Here is a 19,695-nt window from a genome sequence, read left to right as displayed (position 1 = left end):
CCTTACCAGTTTAATCTCTGATTCTTTTCTGCTACTTCGATTTTTCCCGCTTACCCTGCCTTCAATCTCCTTCACATCTTTTGCTTCATTGTTTACTCTGTCTTTCCATACACCTCCAGCTCCCCAAATTCCTTGGTCTACTCTGTGGTCCATGCTTTCTTTCAATACATTCTTGTGAAGCACTACCTCTAAATATCCACCTGCAAAACAGTGCCAGCAAACGAGAAGCCAGTAAACTGAAAAAGGAAGATGAACAAAGATGATGGGAAAAATAAAACTTGAATGATCAATATCATACAGCCATTTGGACTGTTTTCCATCCTGATTGATTCCAAGATAGCCTCGTTCACTGTTCCTGGGCACTCCTTTGTCAGCAAGAAAAAATCAGAGCTTCAAGTTCTTCAAATACACTTCAGTTGCCTTGCTTTCCAATGTAGCACTAGCATATTGGTGATAAATTAATAAATTAGTGAATACTTAAATAGTACTAATGATTTTTAAAAAATAGCATTTTAATGAACACCACTTTTATTTTCTCATGCTTCCCAATAAGAAGTCCTAGGATGTTTAGCAATGCAGTAACAATTTTTAGGTTATGTTTTCTGATCAAGTCTGAAAACATAAACTGCTTTGCTCTGAGCTTCTGGTTCTGCATATAGTAGGATTATGGCAAAGCAATTCATACTGCTCTACCTTTAATCTATATCAACAGGAGGGCCAATTTAGTTTGTCTAGGGCTGCTACTTAAAAAACCTGATAGATGTAACCTGTGAGAGTCAAGCAAAATAAGAGCAAAGAGGGTATTAAAAAAATAAAAAAAAAAAAGAAAACAGAAAAAAAGGAAAAGCATGTGTGAGAATTTCTAGGTTTGGGGAAGGGATACATTTGAGTGATATGATGATGATGTGTTTTGTCTCCAGACTCCAGAAGGCTTTATATGTTTTTACATTAATAGAGCAATGACCATGAATTGCTTCTGCTTGTAAGCATAAAGAAAAAAAAAATTAAAAGCCTTTCTTTTTTTATTTATTATTTTAAACCTTTTCCATACTTGTCAGTGTGAAAACATTATTTTTGCACTACAGAAGTAAACTCTTTACAAAAAATGAATTTTTTACAGCTTTATTTATTAGAATACTTGCATCATAGAATTGAGAGATGTTGACTTCTTACATTTTATTATGGGATCTTGCATAGCCATCTTTAAAGCTTATAGTTTAATTAAACATTTGAAAATTAAAAAACAATTTCCATCCATCTTATATCCATTTCTGTTAAACTTACTCTATTTGCCAGTTTAGCTGGTGGTTCCATGAAATATTTTTATAATACTTTTCAGGATGTCTTCATTTAGATTATGTTATTCTTGCACATTAGAGCAGCAAATATTTGCTAGCAACTCCACTTAATAGCGTAGAGGCAGAGTTTGCTACTTCATCTCTTCTTACTGAAGCAGCTCTGAGTGATATGCCCTTACTAGCTTCATAATGACAACTTATTAGACCTGTGAAAACTAATGCTATTTGTCTGGAAGTAATAGAGAGACAAACCCATGATTAAATGTTCCACTTCTAAGATGCATCCCGTTGCATCTGAGAACTATCTCTTTGCAGCTGCTTTTTTTGGGGTTTTTTTTGTACTGGAAGAAAAATACAGCATGGTAAACATTGTTAAATATGTTTTTTGCTGTGGTCTGAACACTGGAGCTTGGTTTTGTGATACAGACTATATTGGGTTTACATGGCAAGGTTTTAGTAGCAGGGGGGTGCTGCAGGGGTGGCCTCCGTGAGAAAATACCAGAAGCTGCCCCCATGTCAGCCACAGCCGGTTTCAGCCTGCTCCAAAATGGATTCGCTGCTGCGCAAAGCTGAGCCCATCAGTGGTGCTGGTGGCATTTCTGTGATAACATATTTAAGAAAGGGTGAAAAACGCTTCACAGCAAATGTGAGAGAGAGGAATGAGAAAAATGTGAAACAGACACCAAGGTCAGTGAAGAAGGAGGGGGAGGAGGTGCTCCAGGCACCGGAGCAGAGATTTCCCTGCAGCCTGTGGAGAGGACCATGGTGACACAGGCTGTCCCGCTGCAGCCCAGGAAGGCCCACGATGGAGCAGATATCCCCACTACAGCCCATGGAAGACCAGCCCCATACTGCAGTACGTGGATGTGCCCTGAAAGAGGCTGCAGTCCATGGAGAGGAGCCCACGCTGGAGCAGGTTTTCTGTCAGGAACAGTGGCCCATGGGGGACCCATGCTGGAGCAGTCTTTTCCTCAAGGACTGTAACCCATAGAAAGGACACAATCTGGAGCAGTTCTTGAAGAACTGCAGCCCATAGGAAGGACCCACACTGGAGAAGGACTGCATCCCATGGGAGGGACCCCACTCTGGAGCAGAGGAAGAGCGTGTCTATAAAATGCCACAGATGTTGTCTTCACTCACCCTTTCCTTGAAAAAGACTAATTGGTCACCGCTATAGATGTTGGATCCCAACGGCAGGATCAGCATTTGCTCAGAAGCAGCAATATTGGTAAAATCATACAAAGCAGAAAAGATTGTATTTTTTCTTTCCTACGTGTCTCAGGTTTAATTTTCTAATTTTCTGTGGCAAGAACAACTGGAAGTCCCACAAGTAAGTCTTTGTCCATAAACCATGAAATAAATTTACACCATTACAGAAAAAAATGGGCATCCATATCATCGTCCTTCCGTTTCCCTTTTCCAATTTACTGTCTCTTCATGTGCAAGCTGAGCTGTTTTAAAGGTGAGCATTTTGTTCATTGTGAGCAGGTCTGGGGAAGTAACCACGCCTCACTGCTCTTGATGGTCTTCAGAGGTTGTAATTGCCTGCCCGGATGCTTAGACATTTGGAACAGAGAGTTCTACCCAGCACTTTCCCAGTACTGAACAAGCTAAGTTGGTCTGACCCAAATTGCCACTCAGCAATCTATCTTTTTAGCACCTTCATAAGGGATCTCTAATCTCTGAAAGGAGATTGAATTAATTTACTGAAGTATGTGACCATACTTAACAACCTTTCTAACTCACACACTTTCTGGTTTGGAGCCAAGATTTACATAATTATTTCTATTTTTGAGCTGTCAGGACTGACACATTTCCCAAATGCCTACGTTTAGCCATTTTTAGCTTACACTTGCCCTAACTGAAATACAGTCCTTCATCTCTAGCTTTTTAAGTACTTGACGGACTTTTGTTCTTCTGGGATTGCAAAGTATAATTCTATCTAGATAGGCTAGCAGTCCACTGAGACCTTTAAATAACTCTGCTCTGATTCTATCATCAAATGCATCTAGGGATCTTTAGTGCTCTTTCTGATGTAAGGCAATTTCAAGAATTACAACAAATATTAGGTAACATAATTTAGAACTCTTTTTTCTCTAACCAAATTTGTCAGAAATATTAAAAACCTTCACTGTTTGAAAACTACTAAGTGGATATTGGGAAGATTTATTTTGCCTTCTTTTCTCCCGATTTTTCATCCTTTCTTTTTTTTTTTATTTCTTCTTTAGGTGGCACCTGAAGAGAGTAAGGAGGTTACTGCTTGTTGTTGCCTTTCAAAAAGCATGCATACACAGACACACTTTCTCTAAATGTTTCAAAATGCTGTTATTCATAGAATAACTATAATTTATATGCAGAGGGTTTAATATCAAGGGAGAACTTCTAAAATGTAGTAGACTACATGTCAAAAAACCCTGCATACACAAGATAATCCTTCTCAGCAGCCCATTAAGGTGTTGTATCAAAGGACACAGAAAACTAGTGGCTGTCATTGTTTGGCATCTATCACAGATCATGAAGTCACATTGAGCAATATCTACAGTATTTTACATACTGGCAGATTATGGCAGATTATGTGGATCCAGTACAGTTCAAGAGCATGTAGGATTACTTGTTTCCCTGCTATCGTAATGTATTTAGTATTTTTAGCAGTTGTCTGCTACTGCTGTACAAAAGAAAAAATACAGAAAAACTCGACATTTTGTTGTTTGTTCTTTGGATGCAATTTCTACCTAAAGCAGCTTCAACAGTTTCACTTCACATTTAAGAACTTCCTTTCACAGGTGAACATTATTTCAGGAAGTGAAAAAGACAGTAATATCCAGTCTATAAGATGTTCTTCATCTTTCAATCCAAAAAGCATCACATTTTTCAAGAGATTTTGTTCTTGTTTCTGCAGCTTCCTACAAGACTGAATCATAACAGTTATACACAAGGAGGCTGAATTGAGGTCCTACAGATCAAATTTCTTATATTCTGAGTTAAATTTTGGAATCAATGCTTTTTTTAATATACTTGACTCTATGAAATAATCTTATATCTGTCTATTGATGTATTTATATACAGCAATACATTTGGTCAGATACTATGTATAACATTTATTTTCCTTTCATATTTCAGGAAAAAAAATTCTAATGAGACAAATTAGTCTGTAAAGCTCCTTCACATGGGGGAATAGAGCCAGATGCCAGAAAGCACTGGGGGGGAAATTAACATTATGATGCTATGAGAGCACTTTAAATTGCTGTACTCTCCTAGGGTAGAAAAAGGAATTTAACACTTTTTCTTCTCACTTCGTTCTTTCTCAGTCTGCAACTCTAGCTACATAACTCTGTGGTAAATAACACTGTATGTTAAATCCCTCCCAACCCACTCCGTCAAAAAAAGAAAAACAACCTGTGAACTGGGAGATAAATATGGTCTTCAGGCTTAGTGTTGGCTCTGCCTCTGCCATTGGCAGACAACATGTGGATAATGGGAAAGGCAAGTGATAGGGAAGTCCATATTACAAAACAAAACCATGTCATTATATAGAACATTGGCAGTACACAGCTACACAAAAAATGGGCAATGTTCTTTCAGTTTGAATGAAGAATGAACACTCGTGGACTGTATTACTAAATTGATAAATGCCTTCTAGCAAATTACTTCTTTATGCATCCATTTTGCCATCTGCAATGTTATGTAATTACCTCTAAGGGCTGGGGTTTTTTTCCTAAGGTTTATGTAGCTAACATTCGCAGAGTATTTGAGGTCCTTGTCTGCTTCAAAACTTGAGATTTTACTGAATGACAAGCTAAAAAAAGAGAGAGAGCATCCAAAACTTACCCAATAAATAAGTTCTAAATAACATGGGATATTTGTCACTGTTTTACATTTCTGAACTTACCAGGTAAACACACAGTCACAATCTAAAGTTTTAAAATAATGGAAAGCTTGTTAATCCATTCTGTGCATCTCACTGCTGGTTCAAAGCCTATTTATATAGAATATGCAAATATGTCAGATTTATAAAGGATTTGGCTTATTTGAGAAATATATGTATTATGGCATTAGGGTAAATTTTATTGAAATTGCATTTGCTTTCTCCAATTTTTTTATGTCTCGGAAAGCTCCATGAGTGTCACAATAAAGGTTTGGTCTAAAATATCTTTCCTGGAAGAGAATTGTTCCCACCCCTGTGTATTGATGTTAACCTTCTCCAGCTTCTCTCAGTGTCTGCAGAAAGGCGTCCATGCTGACTGCTGGCCCTGCTGTGACCTTAACACTGGCCAGAAGATATCTCTGCCTGAAACCGGAGTGCAGGGTATGTCACTGGTATGTCACTTTTGCACTGGACTGCAAACAGTTACCAGGCAAGATGGGAAAAGACATTTCTGTGAAGCTCTGGGACAGATATCATAACTGTAAATGTGAATATGGATGTCTCGAAGCATAGGTTTTTGAATGAGTCTATACTCTAATTGCAACAGTGGCCCTATTACAATATCCTCATGGTGACTTTCAGCAGAATGAATCATTGCTCTTCCACATGCTCTCACCAAGCCGGGCCCTGCAGACACCCAATCATCCATTATCATGTAACGAACGCCTTCAATGCAGCTTGACAGCGGGAGCCGATGTCTCCACAGTGTTGTTAGAACACGCTTCAAGCTGCATGGGCTCCTGATCTTGGAGAGTAACCCTCTAGCCCACCAAACCCTTGAAGTCTCAAGGAAAAGTGAACATCTTCAGTCTCAGTAAATCACACCTGGAATTTGATGCCTAGTGTGACAGGTTCAGGCCTACCTGGAATTCTCATGTCCCTCATTGTAATATCCCCCCAAAAAATCCCATCTTAAAATGTTTTAATAAGAGCTATTGAAAAAAATGCCCAGTATATTCTTGCTACCTGATCAGAATCAGCAACTCAGCTTCTACTGTAGCTTCCCTGTTTTTATTTAAATCCTCTAGGATCCAGAAAATCATAGAATCATAGAATCATAGAATGGTTTGGGTTGGAAGGGACCTTAAAGATCATCTAGTTCCAACACCCCTGCCACGGGCAGAGACACCTTTCACTAGACCAGGTTGCTCAAAGCCCCATCCAACCTGGCCTTGAACACTTCCAGGGATGGAGCATCCACAACTGCTCTGGGCAACCTGTTCCAGTGCCTCACCACCCTCATAGTGAAGAATTTCTTCCTTATATCTAATCTAAATCTACTCTCTTTCAGTTTAAAGCCATTACCCCTTGTGTTGTCACTACATGCCCTTGTAAAAAGTCCCTCTCCAGGTTTCTTGTAGGCCCCCTTCAGGTACTGGAAGGCTGCTATAAGGTCTCCCTGGAGCCTTCTCTTCTCCAGGCTGAACAACCCCAACTCTCTCAGCCTGTCTTCATAGAAGAGGTGCTCCAGCCCTCTGATCATCTTCATGGCCCTCCTCTGGACTCACTCCAACAGGTCCATGTCCTTCTTCTGTTGGGGGCCCCAGAGCTGAATGCAGTACTCCAGGTGGGGTCTCATGAGAGCAGAGGGAGAGAATCACCTCCCTTGACCTGCTGGTCATGCTTCTTTTGATGCAGCCCAGGATATGGTTGGCTTTCTGGGCTGCCAATGCACGTTGCCGGGCCATGTTGAGTTTCTCATCAACCAACACCTCCAAGTCCTTCTCCTCAGGGGTACTTTCTACCCATTATCCACCCAGCCTGTATTTGTGCTTGGGATTGCCCCAACCCATGTGCAGGACCTTGTACTTGGCCTTGTTGAACTTCTCATGTTGTTCACACGGGCCCACCTCTCAAGCCTGTCAAGGTCCCTCTGGATGGCATCCCTTCCCTCCAGTATGTCGACTGCACCACACAGCTTGGTGTCATCGGCAAACTTGCTGAGGGTGCACTCAATCCCACTGTCCATGTCACCAACAAAGATGTTAAACAGCACCAGTCCCAATACTGACTACTGAGGAACGCCACTTGTCACTGGTCTCCTCTTGGACATCGAGCTGTTGACTGCAACTCTGAGTGTGAATCCAGCCAATTCCTTATCCACTGAGTGGTCCATCCATCAAATCCATGTCTCTCCAATTTAGAGACAAGGATGTCATGCGGGACAGTGTCAAAGGCTTTGCACAAATCCAGGTAGATGACATCAGTTGCTCTTCCCTTAACCACCAACGCTGTAACCCCATCATAGAAGGCCACCAAATTTGTGAGGCACAATTTGCCCTTAGTGAAGCCATGTTAGCTGTCACCAATCACCTCCTTGTTTTCCATGTGCCTTAGCATAGTTTCCAGGAGGACCTCCTCCATGGTCTTTCTGGGCACAGAGGTGAGACTGACTGGCCTGTAGTTCCCCAGGTCTTCCTTTTTTCCCTTTTTAAAAATGGGGGTTATGTTTCCCCTTTTCCAGTCAGTGGGAACTTCACCAAACTGTCACAACTTCTCAAATATGATGGATAGTGGTTTAGTAACTTCATCTGCCAGTTCCCTCAGGACCCGTGGATGCATCTCATCAGGTCTTGTGCACCTTCCGGTTTCTTAGATCGTCTTGAACCTGATCTTCTCCTACAGTGGGCAGTTCTTCATTCTCCCAGTTCCTGCCTTTGTCTTCTGTGACTTGGGTGCTGTGGCTTGACCACTTGCCGGTGAAGACTGAGGTAAAAAAGTCATTGAGTACCTGAGCCTTCTCCATATCCCAGGTAACCAGGTCTCCCATTTCCTTCTGGAGAGTGCCTACATTTTCCCTCTTCTTCCTTTTATCACTGATGTACCTATAGAAGCTTTTCTTGTTGCCCTTGATGTCCCTGGCCAGATTTAATTCTGTCAGGGCTTTAGCTTTCCTAACCTGATCGCTGGCTGCTCAGACAATTTGTCTGTATTCCTCCCAAGCTACCTGTCTTTGCTTCCACCCTCTGTAGGCTTCCTTTCTCTGTTTGAGTTTGTCCAGGAGCTCCTTGTTCATCCATGCAGGCCTCCTGGCATTTTTGCCTGACCTCCTCTTTGTTGGGATGCATCGCTCCTGAGCTTGGAGGAGGTGATCCTTGAATATTAACCAGCTTTCTTTGGCCCTCTTCCCTCCAGGGCTAAGTCTACCAAGCAGATCCCTGAAGAGGTCGAAGTCTGCTCTCCTGAAGTCCAGGGTAGTGAGCTTGCTGTGCGCCCTCCTCGCTGCCTTAAGGGTCTTGAACTCCATGATTTCATGGTCACTGCAGCCAAGGCTGCTCTTGAGCTTCACATTCCCCACAGCCCCTCCTTGTTGGTGAGAACAAGGTCCAGCATAGCACCTCTCCTCATTGGCTCCTCTATCACTTGGAGAAGGAAGTTATCATTAACACATTCCAGGAACCTCCTGGATTGCTTATGCCCCGCTGTGTTCTCCCTCCAGCAGATATTGGGGTGGTTGAAGTCCCCCATGAGGACCAGGGCTTGTGAATGTGAAGCTGCTGCTATCCGTCTATAGAGGGCCTCATCTGCTTGTTCTTCCTGGTTGGTGGCCTGTAGCAGACTCCCGCTATAATGGAAGTGGAACAATTTCAGGCCTTACTCAATAATAGAAAGGACCTATCTTTATGCAAAAAATATGTGGATATTAAGTTTTAAAGAACTATTTTCTTAGTCCTTTTCAAAGAAATGGGGACAAGATAATAGACAATGACAAAGATTTAATCAGAGAACAAAGTGCAAATGATATGTGCAGTGCTAACAAAACATTTAGTCACACATGCTACCAGTTTACTGGAATATACTACAAAGAGTTATGCAGGATTAACTGTTTAGGACCTGCTCTGCCTGTATGATACCTACAGAGATGGAAAGGTCAATTCCCTACCGCAGCTTCTTACTGGTAGAATGAAAAGCAATCTTTAAAGCCATTTGCTTGTCCCACCAGAACCTGATAAGCAACTGTTTGGCCCACCTAGCAACTTTATCTTTCACTATATGAAAGGCAGGTCCTGCTTGACTAATCTGATCTTCTTCTATGACAAGGTGACCTACTTAGTGGATGAGGGAAAGTCTGTGGATGTTGTCTACCTGGACTTTAGTAAAGCCTTTCACACTGTTTACCACAGCATTCTGCTGGAGAAACTGGCTGCTCGTGGCTTGGATTGGTGTACTCTTTGCTGAGTAAAAAAGATGGCTGGATGGCTGGGCCCAAAGAGTTGTGGTGAATGGCGTTAAATCCAGTTGGGGGACTCAAGTTGCTGGCCAATGGTAAAAGAAATGCTTGGACCTGCCTAACCATGCATTTCTTTCAGTTATCTCACTTTATTGTGTACATCCTACAACACTGGGTTTAGAAAACCCACCGTGGCTTTGCTGGGTAGTCTTGATGGCTTCTTGTGAACCTTCCCCTTGATTTTCACTTTTCCCTCTCCTGCAGCCTTTCTTCAAAATCAGCAGGAGGTATGTTGTCCTGGCTTGTATGGAAGTTACACTTCAGTTCCCAGAAATTCTGTTTGCCTTCTATTAAACCCACAAGACAAGCAATGGTGTCAAGGGTTTTTTTCCTGATGAGAAGAAGCCACTTTATTCCTATGGCACATCTTCTATTGAAATATCGGGATATTTTTTGCATATTCCTAAGGATAGATTATTGTACTGACAATTTCCTAATTTTCAATGGAGCCAGAAATTTAACTAGAATAAGCTTTTTTTTTGAATTTTAACACCAAGCCTTTTTTTTTTTTTCTGTGAAAAGAAAATGGGAAAGATCTCACAGCCCATTAAACAAGCAGTTCAAGTCTGAAAGTGCTGCACTGAAGCACTCAGTCTAGAGGAGCAGTGGGTTTAATTCGCACGATATGCTAAAAAAACTAAGGGTCTGGCAAAGCTTTTATTTAGGATTCTTTATGAAATCTCAGATAGGCAGCTCACCACACATGGGTGGTTGTTGTGGGAGTTTTTTTAGATATTTGTAAAATAACGTCAGGAAGCACAGTGCTGACTATTGTGCTTTTCTTGAAGCAATGTTGGCTTTGTTAACCTGTAGTCAATCTGGGAATTAGCTTATTGCAAACTCCGCAACTCATATGCAAGCTGTTTGGGCTGTAAACTGCTCTGACTATAAACAAGATATAACCTCAGATCACTGCTTTGGTCTTACCTCCTGGCTAGATCTCAGCAGCTGTAAAGAGTGGACCACTGAACTTAATATAACAAAATTGATTTGCAGTAGCTAAGGACTTATTTCAGGATTTTACAGTTATATATTTTCAATTAGTTCATATGGATTTAAAAAATTGCTGATAGTCTTCTCGGAATCAACAAATTATGGCATTTCATTTATAAAGCTACATACATGCTGCTTTTGGTTGGAACTGTCCAAAAGATTTCAAAATATTTTTCCCAGGCATTTCTATTCTCAGTTAACACACTATGATAGCTCTAATTCTTAGAATATCTGGGAAGACTAACCAACTGGAGACATGACCAGAACCTTTTTAGACAAATGTTTATCAGCTGTAATAAAACAAAAGCTTTCAGGAAAAAACATTTTGTTCCAGGAAAGTAAGGCAGCGGCAAAACAGGGAAAAAAAAATAAATAATTGTACACCTTTTATATATTAGTTTTACAGCCAGCATTCATACATATAAATGTCAAAGTGAGTTAGGATTTGAAACCCTAACTAGCAATGGCCTCACTGCACTGAGCAATTTGTACAGAAATCAAAAGGAGAGAAATCTGCTGTTAGCTGGCCGTCTTCTGTGCAATTGTAGGTAGAATGACTACATCTTGGCTATTAACAAACACAGACTTAGGACCTTCTTGCACTGAATATATAAGTCCTCATAGCTTGAGCTCAAGAGTTAAGGTTAAGAGTCAAGTGGCAATGTCTAAGCTCCTTAGTCTGGACACATTAAAATGTATACCATGCTTTGGCCAGTGGATAAGGCAGACAGCTGGGGAGGGATTCACCTCAATAAATCAAACATAGGTATTTACTGTAGGGTGAGCTGGCATATTACCTAGGCTTCACGGACAGCAGTGACTCCTTTGACTATAATAACTTAGACATCTAGTTCAAAGTTTGACACTTATATTTGGGTATCTTTACTTGAGTCTGAATCTTAATTTTGAACTCAAACAACCAACAGCAGGATCAGGACAGAACTAAAGAAAGCAGAGTTACTGCACTGCAGCTGAAGAAAAACTAGAAAACCAAGGCTATGGGGAAAGAAAATTAACAATCTCCACATTCTGCTGTTTAATAAAAATAAAATGAAAAAGGCAAGAGCCAAGTCTCCATCCTGCCCAACGCTGAGTGTTTTGGTATCCACAGGCCACAGTTCAGTCACTGTGCAGAAAAAGTTGTAATTATGCATTCAGTAAAAAATAGTAGGAGCATTCTAGACGGTAGAGAAAAAGTGGTCTTAGTCATGCCCCAAAGAAATCATAGAGCTTGTAATAATCATACAGCAACTAGAAAATGAAAAATGCACTATCTGGGAAACTGGAAAACCAAGAGTCCCAGTGATAAACTCACGTGTTTAGTCAGTGCTGCTACCTCTGAATACAGAAAATCAGGATGCTGCAGTAGTTTACCATAGTGAAGATGAGCTGTTACAGAATTCTGATAATCATTTTAGATTTCCAACTCTGCTTTTGTTCTCTATATTGAAGAAAATCACCTAACTCACATAACCCCTATTTACTGACTATATAACTATACACATGCACAGTCTAGTGACCTACACTGTTTCCCTACAGGAGTCTGTAGCTTTTGCAATAGAAGGCATGGAGGTTACACATGAACACTGTTTAAAAGACAACTGACTTTAACCTATATTAAATTTGGCATGAAGACATTGGTTCTGACCATGTACTGACAACTCCACAAGTGCAGCCGTCAGAGTCTCATTTAAGACCGGCCCAAGAGCATCCCACAACAGAGCTGTGGTTCAAGGCTTCACATCCAACAGCAACTAGTTCCAATGGTCTGATCCTCACCCGGCATGAAGAGGTACTGAAGTAAATAGTGCTGCGTTGATTTAAAACAGATGTAGATTTTCTTTTGTCAGTGAAATATTGTACATAAAGGGTAACATAATAATAACCAAAATCTGTAAGGTTGCTATTAAATATGTTTTAAAAATACTTTATACAAGTTTATAGATGAAAAAAGATAATGACGGAAATTATAAATTTTGAGTTTTTTGTAGGGGTTTGCTTCTTGGTTGTTTTGGGGTTTTTTGCATAGCATGGCATGCTGCTGAGATGCTATCTGTATTGAGGATAATTTTAACTTGGCTATGTGACAATCTCAGTACACAATATGCTCATGCTTTGCACAAACGACTATATAATGTTTCATTAAGGACTGTAAATACCCATCAACCTAATCACAGAAATGCTGTTTCAGTGATTTTAGGGCCATTTAATCTGGGCTATGATGACAGGGATGAATAGCTTTATTTTATTAACAGTTGCCATTGCAATTACACTGAGAATAATATTTTTGTGGAAAAATTAAGCAGCCTTTCCTTTTGCCCTGATGCATTTGAGCAATATCAGTATCCTTCTATAAAGAGTCCTTGCAACTGTCATAGGAATGCTTTCCTTCAGATAGCTTTCTATGTCAGTTTTATAAATTGCTCAAGAAAACAAGATCAGCTCCAACCATGTCATGCTATTTTTTTACCTCTTGTTTGCATCTCTGCTTGCCTTTTTTGTGATGACCAAATTCCCTTCCCAAGACTATTCTCTGTCATGGGATTAGTTCATTCTGGCATTACTAGTCAAAGACAAACTTGGCTAGTTCCTAATCACCTCTGAAGAATGGACAAATTGAGGCTGCAGATAGGTTATTTATTTTGACACCTGAGATTTCTTATATTCCTTAGAAATGTTGCAATTACAATTAGTTCTGTCACTCATAGGAAACCATTGCTCATCATAAAAATACTTGTGGGAAACACACTGAAGTAGGAAAAATTAAATTTTGCATTTGAAAAAAAAAAAAAAGAAAAAAAAATCAGACTAAGAATAACTTCAAGGCACAACATTCTCCATGGATTACAACATGCTTACGAACAACAGAAAGGTAAGTGGAGAAGGGTGCATTGTCAAAGGAGATCAGGCATCCTTGGACATCTTTGGTTATACTTTCTGCACACATGGTCCTGACTTTGGCTTTTAAGGAGGTTTTTTACCATTTCCAAAGAAAGATATATTTAGGTCTGAATTTCAATCCTATAACAATTCTAAAAATGGCCACAAAATATGTTTTGAGAGGCTTAGTTTGAAAGTTAGGAGAAAGGAATCATTATCAAGGTACATTAGCACTGGAACAGACTTTCTAGAGAGGTGTGAAATTTCTGTCCTTGGAATTTCTCACAACTTGCCAAGACAAAACTATGACTGACCAGTCTCGTGTTGGCAGTAGTCCTACTTCAAATTTCAGGCTGCATTAGATGATATCTGGAAGTTATCATGTATCTGGAACCTACATTTCTATGATTCCATGCCGGAAGTCCTTTCTTCATAATATGTATACATATTTAGTAGGACAAATTCAAGTCTTATTCATAAACATCACCTAGCATCTGATGTAGCTCTTCTGTTTTAACAGAACTGTGGCACTGAACTTGATAACAAAGTATAGCATTTTAACTAATTTCAAAAATAATCATAGTTTTTAAAAAGTAGAGTTGGAAGAAACCTTGTGCAACCATCCAAATATCAATTGCCCATCCACTAAGGATGCTATATACCTATAACACTCATAACATCTTTCTTTACCCTAGCCTTATCTCCTTTAAATCTCATTTAATCTCAAATTCTCCTTCAAAAGGAAAAGAGCTTGGTGTTTTATGTGCTGTCTTAGCAGAGGAGGGAATAACTTGCCTAATGAAGTGTTTAGGTCCAATGACATAGCATCATGTAGAATAAATTCCTTCAGCATAATTTTTAAAAATATCTACTTGATCTGATATTCACTGAATTCATCGGCAGTCTTTTATGCTGATTTCAATAGATAATGGATGTGCTTATGAATGTCTTGAACAGATGCACAGCTCCAGTTACCCTAAAGTTCGGTATCAGATGTATGTTGGTTTAGAAATTCAAAGTGTTTTTTAAATAATTACTCTATAAAACTACAGTAATTCTTATACTGTACAGATAGGAAGATTTTAATGTCCACACAAAATGCTAACAGTAAACTATATGGTGGCTAAGAATAAGGGAATAAGAAGGTTTTTGAAAATACAATGTGACCTAAGAATATGATATTGGGACTTTACCCTTTAAAGAAGGCAAGTTTAAAGATTTGTGACCACAAGTGGTACTACTGATAGCTTTGGCTACATTTTTAATAAAGATAAATCTTTATATGGCAGTGTAATCAAAGAGAAGGGATACAGCATATTGATCTTACTTTGGAAGAGCTAATGGAGACAAGTAATGCCAAGACCAAAAATGTCCCAAGAAGTAGTGGGGCAACTCTGTATCATATTAACAAGAAAACCCATCCACAATCACACATCTTGGGTACATCAGGGAAACGTTCGTACACATTGAATGAAATCTTTTGGGAGGGTAATAAATCCTACACAACAAATTATATACTAACAGGTTCTTAGGGGAATTGAAATAAATCCTCACAACCACTTAGTGGGTAATCTCCAGATCAGATTCCCATTCTTCTTTAGAGGAAAATAATATATTGCTTCTTATACTCTCTGCCAGCCAAATGCTATATATCAAAGATATGAATGTAGTTGAAATATTGATCCTCAGCCAAAGTGAAACTAAAGGAAAGTTTAATACATTCCCTATTAAAAAAAACAAAAGTGAGTAAAAAAATGCTAAAAGTGTAACTTCTGGTTAAAGGAAATCTAGATAAAAATGGAAATTAAAATAGGAAACAAGATACAACCCTTGCCACTTATATTTCTGCAAGGTGGAGAATAAAAGCTAAGAGCTTTTTATGTTTATTACATAAACAGCAATAACAAGAACTAAAAGATGCAGAAAAGATTGTTTCAGGAATGAAAAATTTAATGTTGTACACAAATGTGTTTAACAAAGAATTCCTTGAAAAGCAAGATAGGAGACTCCCATTAACTGGCTGCAATTTAAGCTGGCAAACACAATAACTGGAGAGAAGGGCAGCATTGACTCTTGAAGGCAAGCTCAGAAAATGAAAAGGTATATGCAAGAATGATTTTTGGCTGCATAAAGCTTGTTAGCTCATTCAGAGGGAAAGGTTTCCCTGTCAGAGGTATTGCAGCAGACATCCAACAAAAATTGGGTGTTCTAATGAAACCCTTCTGCTGTGGTGTATACATCACACAAACACGAAGTGCAAGTTCTAGACAAGACTTGACTAATTGGCTAGTTTGGCATATTGGCTTAGAGATTTAGGTCAGGTTCTCACCAGCATCGTTCCCTGGATAAGGATAATAGAGGCAAACATGGTGATAAGTTACGTTCACCCTCTCCATGCAGGTCAGCCCTTGATTTATTTCAAGTTTTATCTTGAAATAAAATTTTATCTTAAGCTTCCCTTAATGGCCTGCAAGCTTCTGTAAAAAGAGAGCTACTGTGCAGTGCTCTTTGGTGATAGCCCTGGGCTAGTGGTAGGGAGCAGAAGTATTTTAATCCTTAGGTTAGCTGTATGTTACACATGGGGTATTCTCTGAGGGCCAATTAAGCCTGTTCTTGGATTTCAGAATGGAATAAAAAAGTCTTAGGGTTACTGAAAAACAAGGCCAAAACATTCAGAAAAAAAAGCATCTTGCCAGAAGACCAAATACTACCTGACAAAAGTGCATGTTTTATAGTTAAGCATTAACAGCTTTTTTAAAAGCAAACAGCTATTTCTCCATTCCACAGCAAAGCTGCTGTCAGTGTGTCTGCCTCTGTGGGGTTAACCGGAAACAAAACAAGTAACAGAGCTTGTGCTTGGGAAAGGAGAGCACGCGTCTTTCACCCATCGCTGTACAAAGTTTTTCACTTTAGAGGAAACTGCTGATCTGCTCTCATGCAAAGAATTACGGTGGAAATAAAGGACTTGCCTACAGCAGAAAAGAATTAAGAAATGGATTTCAAAGGGAATAAATAAGATTCAGTATGAGTGAGGGAACCCTCTGTGATCTCTTAGCACTTTGCTTACTAACAAGAAGGGAAGTTTCTAAAGATGCTGAAGGGTAAAACGAAAGTAGGATAATCCCCTAATTGAACTATAGGATAAAAGAGAAAGAAAGAAAGAAAGACAAGAGTGTGAATCACAATCCTTCAGGAAATTCAGAATCAAAATACTGCTCAAATGGTGAATAATTTAGGCTCTCCAGACAGGAACTGAGCAGAGCCACACAGTTTGCAAACTTCTGTGTATGAATAGGACTTTGGGCTTTGGATTTAATCTGGCCAACAGAATCAGGGGTTACAGAGAAAAGGGGGGCAGAAATTATCCTCAGACTCTGAGAGAAAGTTAGCTCCAGAAGCTTATTATCACCCCAATGATTTTTGCGTGCTTTTCAGGAAGGTGATTTAAGTTCGTACATGATGGGAAGGAAAGTTTTCTGGAAATATAATGAGGCTAAATATTGCAAGATTTCTTGTCACCGATGAACTTTTAAAGAAAATATAAAAACAACAATGAAAAGAATGTTAGGCAGTAGAAAGCCTGTTTCTATAATGTGAAAATAAATAGAAATAATTTTGTCATCAGCATCTTCTAGAGGTCCAGGAGATTCAGGGGGAAGAAAATTTTCAAATTTGGCTCAGTGTGTAATGGAAAGAGTAAATGATGCTTTAGATCCTTGATTGTGATACAGGCTTCCTCTAGGTCATTTCAGTCCAGCTACCATGATTCATAGCTTCAAGTTAACTAAAAGATGCCAAGGGTGTTGGTGATGCCCAGATGTTTATTTAGCAAGCCAAGAAGACCTCTTGTCTCAGCTATCACCCATTACTTTAACCCCACTAGTCCTAAAAAAACTGCAGTGACAGAATCTGATAGAGACAGAATTGGCTTTCTGCAGTTGTGAAGACACAGTTGTCATCACAGTGACTCTCAGAAGTCCAGTAAAAGATGATTTACTCCTGTTTCTAATGTCTGCAGCTACTGTTTCCAATGGGCAGCAAAAGGGTGACAGGTTAATCTACTGAAGTCCCTTCTTCTGCCCTTATAATTCTACTGGCCTTTGACAGACCAAATATAAAAATAATTCAGAAATAGTTTTCATTTGGATAGTTTACTTGAGGCTCTGGATAGGTCTGTGTGCTGTAATTTCCATAATGTATTCATTTCCTACTATCTAGCTTTTTCAAAAGTTTATTCACATCAACCTTCAAACCAGCCTTATGGACAATTATTGCAGGGTTATCTCAGTTGAGAGAATTTAAAGTACTCCTCTGTGAGCCTTAACTCTGAAGACCTACAGTTCTAAGAGTTTAATACATTTTAGAAAACCAAATTTTCTTATTTTCTTTCCTCTCCTTAGATGGTCATAATATACATATAAGAATAATAGCAGTAATTTTATTTTCTGTTCACCCAGGTGAAATTTAAGATTTAGAATCATTCAGTTACTGGGGATATGTAGTCATAAACCACATCTGTATCTGTTCTGGAGTTTCATGTTACTCTTAACAATGTTCTAGAATTCCAAGCCTTTTAAACCAAGGAATTTGGGGGTGGGGGAGAGGGTTGTTGGATTTGGGGAGTTTTTTGTATATAAGGGGGTGAGTGCATATATCTGTACTGTGCGTTATCTACACATGTAGGGAACAGAATTGTGCTGTTGTTCACGTGTAAGTCATTATTATTCATCCTTCTCCTGTCTCTTTAATTTCTGTTCCTTACATTCACTAATGAATCATATTCATAACTCCTTCAGTGTCTCACCCAGCCATTTTTCCTAAGCAAAAAGAGATATAAATGACAGATGATCTGAACGCACATTAACCCTTTGTCATGGTTTAAGCCCGGCCTGCACCACCCAGCTGCTCACTCATTCCTCCCACAGCAGGATTTGTGAAAGAATCAGAAGGGTAAAAGTGAGAAAACTCATGGGTTGAGATACAGACAGTTTAATAGGTAAGGCAAAAGCTGTGCATGCTAGCAAAGCAAAATAAGGAATTCATTCACTACTTCCATGGCTGGCAGATGTTTACCCATATCCAGGAAAGCAGGACTCCATCAAGCGTAATGGGTACTTGGGGAAAAGAAACGCCATCACTCCAAACATCTGCCCCTTCCTCCTTCCTCCAGCTTTATTGCTGAGCATGATGTCATATGACATGGAGTATCCCTTTGGGCAGTTGGGGTCAGCTGTCCCAGCTGTGTCCCCTCCCAACCTCTTGTGCACCCCCAGCCTACTTGCTGGTGGGGTGGGGTGAGAAGCAGAAAAGGCCTCGACGCTGTGTAAGCACTGCTCAGCGAGAACTAAAACATCCTGTGTTGTCAACACTGTTTTGGTCACAAATCCAAAACAGAGCACCATACAGCTACTATGAAGAATTTTAACTCTATCCCGGCCAAAACAAGCACACTCTTCCAAAGAGATCCCTGGTGCAACGGAGTTCAGTTGTTACAGCAGTAGTGCAATGAAGGTGAAAATTTTAAACTTTTTAACAAATGGGGCTCCACTAGGGCTCACAGAAGAGCTGCAAAAGCAAATCCTGGAGATGCAATCTCTACCATCAGAATTAGATGACAGTAGCAAAATAATGCTAAAAAAATTGCCTCTTCCATCTTTGCATTGCTGCTGTGACTTATTCACTTCAAAATAGAGCTGAAAATAAGTCTCTCAAGATTTCTAGTTGGCAAAAATAACACTGGTGAGACTAAATACATGACTATTCAGTAACAATTTGTTATGGCCTGCCCTCTAATGGCTACAAGCCTGAAACGGGCAGGAGGCAGTGAAATCACGACTGCAAGCTACTGAAGTTGTAGAACTAAAATTGTGGAAGTATCCTTCGGTTCAAGTACCCAAATGCAGCAGTCATGGAATAACTGGACTCCAAAGAGAGAGAAAATGCTGATATAAGACCAGATGACTTGCAACCTAAAGCAATGGGTTACTGACCATGGCAGTTTAAAGCACTGTTATCTTTGTTAAGAAATGTAAAGTACTTGCGTAAGCTCAGTTCCATAATACCCTTGTTCCCTGAGCAGAATTTTCTGCCTTTTTGCAAACTGCCTGTTCTTTGATGCAGTCCTAGATTTAAATAGTGTAGTCGAGTGAGTGAAACCCGTTTAAGGTCTCTGACTGTATTTGAGTGCAGTCTGAAGGACCTCTTGTCAGATACAAGGCTCTTCTTAGTTGTGAAAGGAGCTGAAACAGCCTCAGGCTGCCCGAAAACTGGAATGTGTGTATAAAAAGCTGTTGTATCATCACCTTTTGCCCTCCTCAACTCATCCCCTGAAGAAAGAAATGTTTAACCACAGGAAGAATCTAGCCTAA

Source organism: Platalea leucorodia, assembly GCF_965183815.1.
Source record: "Platalea leucorodia genome assembly, chromosome: 1".
In the NCBI taxonomy this organism is placed as follows: Eukaryota; Metazoa; Chordata; class Aves; order Pelecaniformes; family Threskiornithidae; genus Platalea; species Platalea leucorodia.
Note: the sequence above shows the minus strand (reverse complement) of the source record.